Below are 14,693 nucleotides of genomic sequence, written 5' to 3'. Positions count from 1 at the left end.
TTTTAAAGGAAATATGCAAAAATATAGCTCTGATCCACATGTTGAGATTCTAAGCTGGAGAAAGGCCAATTTTGATGGTATCAGAAAGGATCTGGAAAGGCTGTTTTCTGGCAAAGGTGTACTTGATAAGAGAGAGCCCTTCGAATGTAAAATTCTGAAAGTACAAAGCCTGTACGTGCTTGTCAGAATAAACGGTAAAGATAACAGATGTAGGGAACCTTGGTTTTCAAGAGATGTTGAGTCCCTGGCTAAGTAAAAAAGGAGGTTCATTGTAATTAGAAGCAGATGCTTACTGAGTATAAGAAGTGCAAGAGAACAGAGCAAAGAAATCAGGAGGACTGAAAGAAGGCATGAGGTTGCCCTAGCAGACAAGGTGAAGGAGAATCCTTAAGGATTCTACAGATGTGTTCAGAGCAAAAGGATTGCAAGGGATAAAATTAGTCCTCTGGAAGTTCAAGATGGTAATCCATGCATGGAGCCAAAGAGGATGGGGGAGATCTTGAATGTTTTTTTTGCATCTGTGTTTACTCAAGAGACGGACACAGAGTCTATAGAAGTGAGGCAAAACAGTATCATCATCATCATCATCATGGATTACAAATTACAGAGGAGGAGGTGTTTGCTGTCTGGAGACAAATATGGGTAGATAAATCCCCTGGGCCTGACAAAGTGCTCCCTTGGACCCTGTGGGAGGCAAGTGCTGAAATTTCTGGGCCCCTAGCAGCGATGTTTAAATGATCCTTAGCACTGGAGTATTGGAGGATACCTAATGTTGTTCCACTGTTTAAGAAGTTCCTCCCAGCACCTCATTTGGTTCATCGGAGGCAACCTTGCCATTTCCTTAGCATTTTGCCTGTTTTACCAGACCGAGTTGCTAGCTCAACGCTCAAGCCAGCACAAGTGGAACTCGTTCAAGGAGCTGTCTGGATTTGAATCCATGTCCCCTCGCCCCGAAGTCTGGGTGCAGATGCCACTATACCACCAGCACAGAAAGGCTTTTCAAATAAACCAGGAAATGTTAGGCCAGTGAGCCTGATATCAGTAGTGGGATAGTTATTGGGAGGTATTCTAAGTGAGTAAATATGAGTATTTGAATAGTCAGCATGGTTTTGTGTATGGTAGGTCGTGTCTAACCTATCTTATAGAGTTTTTTGAGGAAGTTACCAGGAAAGTTGATGAAGACAAGGCAGTGGATGTTTCTATGTGGACTTTAGTGAGGCATTTAACAAGATCCCACATGGGAGGCTGATCAAAAAGGTTCAGTCCCTTGGCATAAGATGTGGTAGTAATTTAGATTAGATTTTGGCTTTGTGGGAGAAGCCTGAGAGTGGTAGTAGATGGTTGCCTCTCTGACTGGAGGCTTGTGACAACTCAAGTGGCGGAGAGATCAGTGCTGGGTCCCTTGTTTGTCATCTGTATTAATGCTCTGGATGATAATGTGCTTAACTGCATCAGCAAATTTGCACCAAGATTGGGGATGTAGTGCACAGCAAGGATGACTACCGTGGCTTGCAACAGGATCTGGACCAAATGGAAGACCATAAGACAAAGGAGCAGAAGTTGGCCATTCGGCCCATCGAGAATGGGCTAAAAAATGGTAGTTGGAATTTAATGCAGTCAAATGCAAGGTGTTGCACTTCAGTAGGACCAACCAGGGTAGGTCTTACATAGTGAGGAGTGCGGTAGAACAAAGGGATCTGGGAATACACTTCCAGAATTCAGTGTAAGTGATGTCACTGGTAGATAAGGTCGTAAAGAAAGCTTTTAGCACACTGGCCTTCATAAATCAATGTGTGAAGAAGTTTCCCTCATTCCCCTTAAACTTTTCATCTCTCTCCCTTAACCTATGACCTCTAGTTGTAGTCCCACCCAACCTCAGTGGAAAAAGCCTTCTTGCATTTACTCTATCTATACCCCTCATAATTTTATATACCTCTATCAAATCTCCTCTTCGTTTTCTACATTCCAAGGAATGAAGTTCCAACTTATTCAATCTTCCCTTATAACCCACGTCCTCCAGACTTGGCAATACCCCTTTAAATTTTCTTTGTGCTCTTTCAACCTTATTTGCATCAATTCTGTAGGTAGGTGACCAAAACTGCACACAATACTCCAAATTAGCCCTCTCAAATGTCTGGTACAATTTCAGCATAACATCCAATCTCCTGTACTTAATACTTTGATTTATTAAGACCAATGTGCCAAAAGCTTTCATTACCATCCTCTCTATCTGTGGTGACACTTTCAACGAATTATGTACCTGCAAACCCAGATTCCTTTGTTCTACCACACTCCTCAGTGCCCTACCATTCACTATGTAAGACCTACCCTGATTGGTCCTACCGAAGTACGAAAGACCTATGCTGAACAACTTTCTGGAGTACTCACTGAGATCTTTAATGTCTAGCTTTGGCAGGCTGAAGTAGTCAAATGCTTCAAGTAGGCTTCAGTAATACTGGTGCCAAAGAAGAAAGTGGTAACCTGCCTCAATGATTATCATCCAGTCGTACTTGCATCCACAGTGATGAAGTGTTTTGAGAGGTGGTGATGAAACATACCTGTTCATGCCTGAGAAGCGATTTGGATCCATTCCAATTTTCCAACCTGTGCAACAGGCCAGCAGCAAGTGCCACCTCATTGGCTCTACACTCAACCTTGGAACATCTGGACAGCAAAGGTGCATACATCAGGATGCTCTTTATCAATTACGGCTTGGCATTCAATATCATTCCCCTCAAAACTAATCAATAAGCTTCAACAGCTTGACCTCAATACCTCCTTGTGCAGTTGGATCCTGGTTTTCCTCACTTGCAGATTCTAGTCAGTTTGGATTGGCAACATCTTCTTCATAATCTCGATTGGCACAGGTGCACTACAAGGCTGAGTGCTTAGACCCCTGCTCCACTGGCTTTACACTTATGACTGTGTGGCTCCAATGGCATTTTCAAGTTTGCTGCTGACACCACTGTTGTTGGCCAAATCAAAAGTGGTGGCGAATCAAATATAGGAGGGAGATTGAAAATCTGGCTGAGTGGTGCCACAGCAACCTCTCTTACTCCATATCAGCAAGACCAAAGAGTTAGCTATTGACTTCAAGAGGAGGAAACCAGAGGTCCATGAGCCAGTCCTCAACAGAGGATCAGAGATGGAGGGGGCAGCAACTTTAAATTCCTCCAGATATCATCTCGGAGAACCTGCCCTGGGCCCGCCATGGCAGTGCCATTACAAAGAAAACACAGCAGCATCTCTACTTAGGAGTTGGTGAAGATTCAGCATGACATCGAAAACTCTGACAAACTTCTATAGATGTGTGGTGGAGAATACTGTATATTGACTGGCTGCATCATGACCTGGTATTGAAACACCAATGCCCTTGAATGGAAAATCTGACAAAAAGCAGTAGATATGGAACAGTCCATGTTGGGTAAAACTGTTTCTTCCACTGAGCACGTCCACTCAAAGTGTTGTCACAGGAAAGCAGCATCCATCATCTGGGACCCCACCACCCAGGACGTGCTCTCTTCTCACTGCTGCCATCGGGAAGATGGTACAGGAGCCTTAGGACTCACACTTCCAGGTTCAGGAACAGTTATTACCCCTCAGCCATCAGGCTGTTGAACCAAAGGGGATAACTTCACTTGCCCCATCATTGAAATGTTCCCACAACCTATGGGCTCACTTTCAAAGACTTTTTATCTCATGTTCTCGATATTTATTCTTATTTACTATTATAATTTTTCTTTCTTATTGTATTTGCATGCTGGTTGAACGGCCAAGTCGGTGCAATCTTTCATTGATTCTATTATGATTATTATTCTATTATGTATTTACTAAGTATGCCTGCAAGAAAATGAATCTCAGGGATGTATATAGTGACATGTGTGTTCTTGGATAATAAATTTACTTTGAACTTTGCTCAGGACAATGAGATTGCAGTGCTACACCATTCAGTGTGAGACACCATACTGACAATTCAATTACTAAGAACAATGTCTAAATTTAAAATAATGTCTTCGTTATGTAGAATGACATCAAAGTTGCAACTGAATTAAAAGCAAGCAACTGTAAAATTGTGCCACGGTAACATGGGGTGACACTATTATAGCTCGGGGTGTCAGAGTTCAATTCCAGTGTCCTCTGTAAGGAGTCTCTGTACACCCTCCCTGTGGAATGCTTGGGTTTTCTCCAGGTGCTCTGGTTTCCTCCCACCACCCAAAGATGTACCAGTTGGTAGGTTAATTGGTCATTGTAACTAGACCCATGATTAGGTTAGGGTTAAATTGGGGGTTGCTGGGCGGCGTGGCTGGAAGGGCTGAGGGGGTCTGTTCCACAATGTGTCTTAATAAATAAATGTTTCTTTTTATTTGAGTATTGCATATGCCTGTTATAAAATACAATGAGTAAATATAAACCAGCATCAGAAATTAAAGGGGAAATTTTAAAAAAAAGCAAAGAGCTCTGAAATCAAAGGAGGGCAGTTGCCCCATTTAAAACCAAATATTGCACATGCCTATGTTTTGCACTTGGAGGTTATCCATGTTGCTGATGGACTATGGATGGGTGCAGGGGGACATTGTTCATTTGCATGACAGCCCTGGGGGGAAAAAGCTGTTGTTCAGGCTGGATATCCATGCAGAGATTTTTCTCTATCTCCTGCTGGGTGGTAGGAGACAGAACAAGTGATTATTGTCGTGGCATGTGCCCCATCACGATGTTGCGAGCCCGACGTAGATATCGTGAGTTGTAGATGGTTTCCATATCTTGTATTTGTGGACCAGTGATGGTCTGTGGGTCCTGATCACTCATGGAAGTACTTTGTAGTCAATCTTGTTGCAGCTAGTGTACCTTGCTGTCATAAAGTAGGTCAGTATGCTCTCAATGGCACATTGGTAAAAATTTACCTGCAGCTTTTGGGGCAGATTTTCTCTCTTTTAAACTCCTAAGAGCGCATTGGCATTGCTGAGCCTTTACCTTGGTGGTTCAAGAGAGCTCCTCTGTAATGTTCATTCCCAAGAACTTAAAGCTGCAGACCCTGCATCGCTTGAGTAATGGAGCTTGTTCATACCTTTATTTCCTGAAGTCGACAGTCGTTTCCTCGTTTTTTTTATGTTGAGTGAAAGGTTATGGTTAGTGCACCACTGAGAAATTTCTGCACCTCATCTCTGTATGCTGTTTCACCGTTATTTGTAATTAATCCAATCACTGTGATGTTGTCTGCAAATTTGATGATGGGGTTGGTGGCATAGGCAGGGGCAGGCACAGTCACAGTGAAAAGAGTGTGAAGGAGTGGGCCCAGTACACAATCCCTGTGGTGCACCAGTGTTCAGTGTCGGGGGTGGGGGGGGTCTAGTCTGACTGTCTGGGTGTGATTGGTAAGAAAATCCAGAATCCAGTTGCTAATTGATGTTTAGAGTCCCAAGTTGTGTAGTTAATTGGTCAACTTGTTGGGGAGTATGGTGTTGGAGGCAGAACTATAGTCAATAAAAAAAATATTCTGGCATTATGGTCCAGGTGTTCCGGTATGATGTGGAGAGGAATGGTATGGTGTCCTCAGATGATCTGTTTGCCTGGTACTGGTCCAGAGCATCAGGGATGGCATTCTTATTGTGGGACATAACCAGTCTTTCCAGGCACTTGGCAGCTATGGGGTGAATCCAACTGGTCTGTAGTCATTCAGGCATGTTGCTGCTGACTGCTTCGTGATTGGGATTGGTTTGGGATTGAGGTTTCCTGCATTGCAATAGTGTTAGTACTTCAACAATATTATATCACTTGTAAACTCCTCCGAGGTATCCTGAGTTTGTGAAAGGTACTATATAAATGCAAGTCTTTTGGCTTCGTCTTTTAACATTATTTGCCCTCTGCCATCAGAGATTTGTGTGATTGACAGAAGTCAGGAAAACATGCTTAAAGGTTTTGACAAATTCTGTGCACAAACGAATCTTTTATTGTTTGTGGTTTTGTTTCTGAGGTAATGTAGTACCAACTGTTATTTTTCTAACCTCGTTTTTTTTTTGCTGCTAGATGCCTTTGAATATTAGCCATGCTTATAAAAGCCCAGGCATTGCTCTTATCTAAGGCAGACAGTAAACATGACTGTGTGTCTAAAATTTTAGCACCAGCTAGACTTGGCACATTGCAGTTATTGAATGCTCTTCCCCTTGTGTGAGACAAACCAAATAATAGAAATGAGAATAAAATATTAAACAATCTAAATTGCTTTTAAATCTTGTATTTTGAATATATATGGAACATGCAAGGCAGAACTTGCTGTTCTAATCATACACATTGCATGAAAAAAATGGTACTTTGTGGAGACCAGCATTTGAATATGAACGCGCATGTCTATTAGAGCTACAAGTAAGTCACTGGGATAAGACAGAGGGATAACAATTATTTTAAATGTTTTATTTTGCTTTGGGCTAAGTATCAGACTTGTGAATGGGAAATTTGTGGTAATTCCACCAAAAATGAATTGCTGATGCTGCACAGAAATTGAAATTTATGTACAGTACATTTGAAAAGATGTATTCATAAGTACACCATGTTGCGTCTTTCCAAGACCCAGGGACTAGCTCCATGAATTGCTCTGAATTGCGTTAAGTTAGCTGATGTTGGCAAATGATGGACCAGTAATGGTGGGCTGAAACTGGAGTTGCCCTTGATACTTGTCATGGTGACAGAGCCTCCCAGCAATCAAGAGTCAGGCTGTCACACCACAACTACGTATTGAGCTAGCTACAGTATGAACTGTATTCCATCAGTATTGCCTTCAGGACAAAATATGAAAGGTCAGCTTGTGAATTGTTGTTTTATTAACTTTAGGTGGCCATATGAAAATAAATTTCAAATTCTGATTCTGAAGTTTAAAAGAATAAAGCTTTTTTTTTATTTTGGCAGTGAGGTGTGTGGGAGGAGTATAATGTGACTCCTTTGTTTCTGTATTTTGAGAAATAGATGAGAAAGTCTTTAGTTGTGAGAGTTACAGATAGCACATTGAGACAGGATGTGGTATTGGTATTTTAAGTTCAGGTGCATGTGTTACAACTTTTGTATTGATCTAACTAAACCTTGTCTATTTCTTAAATTATGTTCACCATCCGTGTAATAACAAACCATACCAATTGGGTCAGCCAATTTAGTTGTTTTTTTCTTCTTTTGGTATTACTTGAAAATATCAGTTAGTTAACTGCACCCCCCCCCCCCCCGCCCGTTAGTTAACTTGGAGCCAAATTCTAATTAGAGTTATTAAAACCCAGACAATAGTATTCCATCTTAGTTCTTTGGATGGATAGAGATTTGTCCAGTCTGCTTAAGTTAACCTTCTGATGATGGAGACGTTATAACACTCCCTGTAACGCATAATATGTGCTTGGTGTGCTGTAGAAAGGGACAACAGGGGCAAAGGCAGCTGAATGGAAAGTCATATTTACTGCAAGCAAGTCCAAGAGCTCCTTGCAATTGATGGAAAGGAAGGAGAGTTGAGATGATACACCAGCAGATAGGGACAACATTTGTCTAATATAAGACCATGTTGTCTGTTGGTAAGAAAAGCTTCCTGTCATTATTCTTACTAATAGAGATTATGGGTTTGGCGGGTGCTGTTGGAGTAGCCTAGGCCAGTAACTGCATAACTATGTACTAGTGATGTATTGAATGGGTGCTTTTTCTGATGAGCTTGCAAGGCAGTTCGTAACTGATAGACCTCAAGTGAGTTTCACTTTATTGCTAACTTCCCTTCCCCCCCCCCAAGCTATAAACCACCAGGCTTATTTGCCATCTGTGCTGTGACCCTCTATCCCAATTTATAACAGTTCTCTATGTAGGCAATGTGCTTGCTGAGCTGTGGAAAGGGAGGGCAGAGGCAGAGACAGCTAAATGGAAAGTCTTAATTAATGTAATAGAGTACAAGAGCTCCTTGCAGTTGATAGAAGGGAGGGGAAGTTGAGATGATACATCAGTAGATAGTGAAGAAGATTGTCTAAGATACAGATCAGCTGGAAGGCTGGGCAGAGCAATGGCAAATGGAATTTAAACCTGACAGGTGTGAGGTGATTCATTTTGAGAAGGCAAAGAAGATTAGAATGTGCATTGTTAATTGTAGACCACAAGGAGTATTGATGAACAAAGAAAGCCTTAATGCACAAGCTCATAATTCCTTGAAATTGGCAGCATGGCAGGTTAGATAATGGAGAAAGCGTAGGGGAAGGTTGCCTTCGTTGGTTGTGCCACTGAATGTATGATCAGGGACATTGTGTTACAACTTTATAAAACATTGGATCAATGTGATTACACAAGGAGATTCATCAAGATGTTATCTGGACTGGAGCATTTCACTTATAAGGAGACACTGGATAGACTGGATTTATTTTCCCTGGAGTGGAGGAGGCTAGAGGAGTGACCTGAAATTAGTATACATTTATAAGGGTGATAGATAAGGTAGACAGAAACAAAAATCAAATTGTGGTTGTTGTCTGGAGTGCGCTGCCTGAAAAGGTGGCGGAATCTGAGTACTGCTGCAATGTTTAAGAAACATCCAGCCTTGTACTTGAATCTCCAAGGCTATGTGGTTTAATGGAGTTAATGTCGAGTTAAACAGACAGCGTGGGCATGGTCGGCTGAAGGGTCTGCCTCTGTGCTCTGTCTCACATCTTTGAAGAGTAGTCAGGATTATACCGGATTCCAGGGGTTAATCCTGGAACCATTTGTGATTTGGCACATGGCAGCAGAATAATAGTATTATAGCTTGCTATGCCTCTGGTGATCTTTGTCAGTGCTCTGTCAGCAAGACTATCTCTCTGAATTGAAACACAAGTACTTTATGAAAATTAATGCATTGGGATGCATCAGGATGAACAATTGTCTTGATGAATTGTATCTTTCCACTTTTTAACACTAAATATTGTTTATTGTGGGGATGTTCCTTTAAACAGTGTTGATGAATCCTGAAGTAATACTGCCTAATTGCCATAGACAATTTGTGCACTTTAGAGACGGATCAGTTTCAGGTTCTATAGAAGATTACTTCATACAAAAACAGGTTTTCTGTTTATAAATCTGGATTACTGTGACCTCCATTGTTAATTTCCCTCATAGACATGTTGGAGACTTCCCAAGTTATTTTCTATTTAACCTCGTTTTAAACTGTTCTCATGTGTTTTTTTTTAGATTTTTTTTTGTATAGATTTCAGGAGGCATTGATATGAACACGAGGTCTGCTCTGTTAGTAGACAAAATTCACTAATCAGTTGAAAAGAATAATAAATGCCAGTGTAAATGTACCTGGTCTAAATTGCCTCTGATTTGAAATCAAAAGTCATTTCATTATACCAAGCAACGGTTTTGTTCTGCTTCAACAGCTAAGTGGCAAATACTAACAATTTTCATAATTCATAGTGGAAACAATGGCATCAGAAATGTGCCCCAGAGGATTATTACATTTGTGTTAGCAACTTTTGTGATATTTATGGTCCAAAAGACATTCTAAGTCTCTACTCAATCTTAAATGACCTAGCCATTAGATGGCCTGGGATATCGCCCAAGAGAATTTCTGGTGATAGAACACCTTAATGGCATGGGCAGAATGCATTTTTTTTGCTAATTCTGCATAAACAATTGCCCCGTCATTAAAGAGAGAATCAGTGAGGTGAACCATGGAACTGTTGGATTGACATCAATGAATTTGAGGTGTTTTCCAGCCAACAGTCTTAATTGCACTGAGATAGGAAAGGTAATTGAAGAGCTGATTGAGGTGAATTCTTAGAACTGGAGGTGAGATTGTAAAAAAGGGAAAGGAAATCTTTGCTAACTGTAGTCTGTATGATGTTGATATCAGAGTTAGAAGCCACAACTGATAGAACTTAGAGAACAGATGTTGCAACTTTAATATTAGGAAAAGATCAAGTGAGTGAAGTGCTTTGTGCTTCCCACGATAAGCTATACAGTAATATTTTCAACGGAACTGTCTTTATTATGCCAATCACAAACAAAAGAAAATCCACAGGTGCTGGAAATCCAAACAACACGCACAAAATACTGGAGGAACTAACTCAGCAGGGTCAGCATTATGTATGGAAAAGAGGACGGTCAATGTTTTGGGCCAAGACACTTCAACAGGACCCGGGTGTCTTGCTGAAGGGTCTTGGCATGAAATGTTGACTGTATTTTTTTTCCATAGGTGCTGCCTGGCCTGCTGAGTTCCTCCAGCATTTTGTGTCTGTTGCTTTAATATACCATGTATTTTTTGTGATTTTTATTGGGTGAGATTATGAACAGTAATTACCAAGTTGGAGAGGGGTGTTTTTGAGACTGGTGTCCTAGCCCTACAGCGTGAGACAAGCCAAATTCATTTGAAATTTTAATTTTATAGTGATGGGGAATGAGAGTGGGGGAGTAAGTGAGGTGCATTAACCTGAGTGAAATTGTCATAGATCCTTAAAAGTTGAATTTGGGTTTGTTAGTTAACCTGGTAGCTTGTTTTAGATGCTTATTACCAGCAGCATAAACCATCAGCTGTAAACAGTGGCACCAGAACAAAAAAAATAGAATAGATCTGGTCTTTGTTGTTATCCAGTGGAGTAGTCTGGGGGGAACTGGTCATCTGTTAAATAGATGATATTGTCAACCTTCCTGGTAATGCTTCCGCTTAAAATATTCTTCAAAATTTAATGAGTTAAAATTTTAATAATTTGAATGCCAAGGATAATTTTTCATGCAAAAATAATGGGTATTGAGGCTTTAACTAAAACTAAGTGATGTATTAAGTATGATGAAGGATCTCTACTTCATTATATTCGCTGTAATAAAACAAGACAGCTTGGGAGTTGATACTTTAATATCCGTGGCAGTAATAGCTATTATATTGGAAAAGATGATTATTGCTGAAGACTACGTCTTGCAGATGCCAACTCATGAAATTCAAATTAACCTCAATGTTAAACATCTTAAGAGGTTTCTTGATAGATTACTTTTAAATGTGAAGCATTGTGGGTGGATTAGAATGGATTAATTACAGTAAAATATATGACAAATATCAGAGCTACTACTTTGACGTCATTAAATATGTAAATAAATCCTCATCCACATTTTCTTTCCCATGTGTTGTAGCCTTGGGTGTGGCATATAGACTAGACTCGGTGCAGAGGTGGTGAAAAATTTGTTTAGGATTGGAAACAATCTGAAGCAAATTTCTAAAACCAATAGTTTGAAAAGAAATACAGGGACAACTTGTACAAACATTAATGGTCACAAGAATCAGCTCTAGTGTTACAAAGTAGTTTAGTTTAGCTTACTCAACAATAACATCTCTCACTATAATTATGACATTACGAGAAAAAGCCTTGCATCTAATATTAAAATACATTTGTATGTACAAATATATTAGAGATGCTTGAAGACAAAGGGCTTAGTTATTAGGATTGCAATTAAGTGTAGTTTAAATATCAGCAAAGATATCAGTATATGGATTGTATCTGTATTGTAATTTCTCTCTAATTCCAAACTGCTTTTTCTTATCCAAACTTTTGCACAGTGAACTCATCAATAAAATTCAACAGAAATTCCCTGATTGCCATTTTCCTTTCTTACAGAGGTTATAGTTACTTGAGGTGGTGGATGGGGTTGATGTTGTCCTGGGCGTTGTTGAACTGCATAAGTATTGTTAGTATTGCATTCATCCACACAACTGGAGTTTTTAACATCATGTCCCTGATGTGCCTTATTGGTGGAGATGTTATGGTTTCAAGAATCACTTGCCACTGGCTACACAGCTTGAGTAGCCTCAGTATTTATGTGGCTGATTCATTTTAGCTTCTGGGAATGTGGTCATCAGTGGAGACTTGATAGTTGTAATGCCATTGACCGTCAAAGATAGGTGGTTGGTGGAGATGGCCAATGGTTGGCTCTATCCCTTATATAAATGTTATTTGTCACTTATCAGCCCATGTCTGAATTAATCTGGGTCTTGCTTCATGCAGATGTGTGCTGCTTTATGTGTGGAAGAGTTCAATATTGTGTGTTTGTGTGTTTCTGACCCAGTAGTGGAAGAAACGTCATTGATGAAGCAGTTGAATATGGTTGGACCTAGGGTACTACACTTAATTGCTCCTGCCGTGATGTCCATGGGCTGAACATGGGTTGTAAATGTCTCAACATTGTGTTTAGCACTCATGCTAGCTGTGCTATCGTTGAAGATGAGAATGAGTGTTGACACCTCCTACTAGTAAGCAGCTTAATTGCTGCAGTCATTAATGACTAAATTGGCAAATCTGCAGAGATCCAATCTGGTCTTTTAAATCATGGAAGCCTTTAATAAACATAGAACAATACAGCACAAGAACAAGTCCTTAAGCCCACAATATTGTGCCGAACCAAATGGCCAACCAAACTAAATCCCCTCTGCCTACACAGTGCCCATATCCTTCCATTTTCCTCACATTCATGTGCCTATCTAAATGTCTCTTGTGTATCTGCCTCTCCAACCACTCAGGCTGCACATTGCAAGCAACCTCTGAGTGAGCAGGATGTGGAGATGTGCTTGCCCAGTCTCACATAATGCCTCTCGTCAGAGAGGAAGGTTGGAATCCACCTGCAGACTGCAGATGGGACCTGGTATGCTAAGTTTAGAGAGCCTCTCTCGCAGTGACTTACTGTAATTATAACTTACCATGGAGGAACATGCTGAATATTTAAGGAGAAACCCATTCTAAGCGATCTTAAGCATTTTACCAAATGTATTGGAGCCTGCAGTTGTACTTTTGCCCATGACGAGCACTCTGTGTTGAAATTTGCGTCCACCATGATTATTCTCAACCCAGTGTTCTACAAGGTTGCATCCTCAGTCTTGTACTCTACTCCCTGTACCCTCATGACTGTATGGCCAGATTCTGCTATAAATCCATCCACAAGTTTGTGGATAATGTTGGATAGTGGACCATATCTCAAATAACGATGAGTCAGAGTACAGGAAGGAGATGGAGAGCTCAGTAATACTTTATAATTGATACAAACAATTGATACTAGAGCGTACAATGATCACAACGATATTTGATTCTGCACTTCATGCTCCCTGGAGTACAAATCGATAGTAAATATTAAAAATTTAAATTATAAATAATAAATAGAAAATAGAAAAAGGGAAGTAAGGTAGTGCAAAAAAACCGAGAGGCAGGTCTGGATATTTGGAGGGTATGGCCCAGATCCGGGTCAGGATCCATTCAGCAGCCTTATCACAGTTGGAAAGAAGCTGTTCCCAAATCTGGCCGTACGAGTCTTTAACCACCTGAGCCTTCTTCCGGAGGGAAGAGGGACGAAAAGTGTGTTGGCTTGGTGGGTCGTGATTATCCTGGCAGCACTGCTCCGACAGCATGCAGTGTAAAGTGAGTTCAAGGATGGAAGATTGGTTTGTGTGATGTGCTGGGCTGTGTTCACAATCTTCTGCAGCTTCTTCCGGTCTTGAACAGGACAACTTCCATACCAGGTTGTGATGCACCCCAGAAGAATGCTTTTTACGGTGCATCTATAAAAATTAGTGAGAGTTTTAGGAGACAGGCCAAATTTCCTTAGCTTCCTCAGGAAGTAAAGACGCTGGTGGGCCTTCTTGGCAGTGGACTCTGCTTGGTTGAACCAAGTCAGGTCATTTGTGATATTGACGCTGAGGAACTTAAAGCTTTTAACCTGTTCCACTTGCGCACCACCAACGTAAATGGGGTAGTGCGGTTCGCTACTCCTTCTGAAGTGAACAACCAATTCCTTCGTCTTGCTGATGTTGAGGGATAGGTTATTGTCTTCGCACCATGCCACCAGGTTCTTAATTTCCTCTCTGTACTCAAACTCATCATTACCCGAGCTACGGCCTACAATTGTTGTGTCATCAGCGAACTTATATATGGAGTTTGATGGAAACTTGGCTACACAATCATGGGTGTACAGTGAGTACAGCAGGGGGCTGAGTACACTGCCTTATTGTGCACCGGTGCTCAGAGTGATTGTAGAGGAGAGCTTGTCCCCTACTTTTACAGCCTGGGTCCTGTCTGTGAGGAAGTTGAAGATCCAGCTGCAGATCTAAGTGCTAAGGCCCAGGTTCTGGAGCTTAGGAATCAGTTTATTTGGAATGATAGTATTAAAGGCAGAGCTGTAGTCAATGAAAAGAAGCCTTACATATGTGTCTTTATTCTCCAGGTGTCATAATATGATGTCATAAAAACTGCCTTCCCCTCAATATCAGCAAAACAAAAGAGCTGGTCATTGATTTCAGGAAGGACTGCAGGGAGGGTGCACATGCTCCTGTCTACATCAGTAGTGTTGAGGTTGAGAACTTCAAATTCCTAGGGATGAACATCGATTAAAATTGATAAAGGTCAATGAGGACATGCCAAATATCTTTAGCTTCTGGAGAAAGTAGAGGCATTATATAAACCTATATACAATAACAGAGAAGGATGGAGAGCAGCAGCCTCTTTTGCTAGATAGTGTGATGTTTGAGGTGAACAGGAATAGCATTTAAATATTCATAGTCATATTTATAAAACAAGTTTGAAAAGTTTTGTTTTGTTAAAGGCTTTAAAACAAGGTATTTTGCCATTTTTCATTAACAATAATTTTAAGATTAATCTCTGATGATGGTGCACATGGTTGCTCTCACAAACAACAGAAAATCTGCATATCCAGTCCTGCTGAAGGGACTCGGCCTAAAA

The 14,693-nt window shown here is 40.7% G+C and overlaps 1 protein-coding gene across 2 annotated transcripts in view; it reads left to right on the top strand.

Annotated features, from left to right (window-relative positions):
* Positions 1-14,693, top strand: part of LOC140193994 (CYFIP-related Rac1 interactor A) — a 234,044-nt gene that overhangs the window by 88,203 nt on the left and 131,148 nt on the right. The gene's annotated exons all lie outside the window — the stretch shown is intronic.

This window comes from Mobula birostris, chromosome 2, assembly GCF_030028105.1.
Source record: "Mobula birostris isolate sMobBir1 chromosome 2, sMobBir1.hap1, whole genome shotgun sequence".
Lineage (NCBI taxonomy): Eukaryota > Metazoa > Chordata > Chondrichthyes > Myliobatiformes > Myliobatidae > Mobula > Mobula birostris.
The sequence above is the reverse complement of the archived record's forward strand: the minus strand, read 5'-3'. Positions and strand labels throughout refer to the sequence as shown.